The 327-nt window shown below is 48.0% G+C and overlaps 1 non-coding gene across 1 annotated transcript; it reads left to right on the top strand.

Annotated features, from left to right (window-relative positions):
* The first annotated feature begins 75 nt into the window (after positions 1 to 75).
* LOC111662204 (U2 spliceosomal RNA) lies at positions 76 to 267 on the top strand. Its single transcript, XR_002761302.1, has one exon. It is a non-coding gene; the product is annotated as a U2 spliceosomal RNA (small nuclear RNA).
* Positions 268 to 327: the final 60 nt, after the last annotated feature.

The raw sequence follows: 327 nt of genomic DNA, 5'->3' as shown, positions 1-327 counted from the left end.
GTGTCAGAAACAGGAAACCGCGACTAGTGAGATTTGTGCCAAGAGTGTGACTTGGACATCAGACACCGGGAGCTCATCGCTTCTCGGCCTTTTGGCTAAGATCAAGTGTAGTATCTGTTCTTATCAGTTTAATATCTGATATGTCCTCTATACGAGGACAAACATATTGAAGTGATTTTGAGAGCTGGGAGCTGAAAAAGGGGCTTGCTCCGTTCGCTCCACGCATCGTCCTGGCATTGCAGTGCCGCCGGGTACGGTGCAACCTTCTTTCGCCTTGTGGAAAACCAAGCAATGACACAAACACAGAGTTTCACCTGACACTTTGTC

This window comes from Seriola lalandi, unplaced genomic scaffold (genome assembly GCF_002814215.2).
Source record: "Seriola lalandi dorsalis isolate HSWRI2012SDOR001 ecotype SW California unplaced genomic scaffold, Sedor1 jcf7180002000231, whole genome shotgun sequence".
Classification (NCBI taxonomy): Eukaryota; Metazoa; Chordata; class Actinopteri; order Carangiformes; family Carangidae; genus Seriola; species Seriola lalandi.
This window is presented reverse-complemented; position numbering and strand designations above follow the sequence as displayed.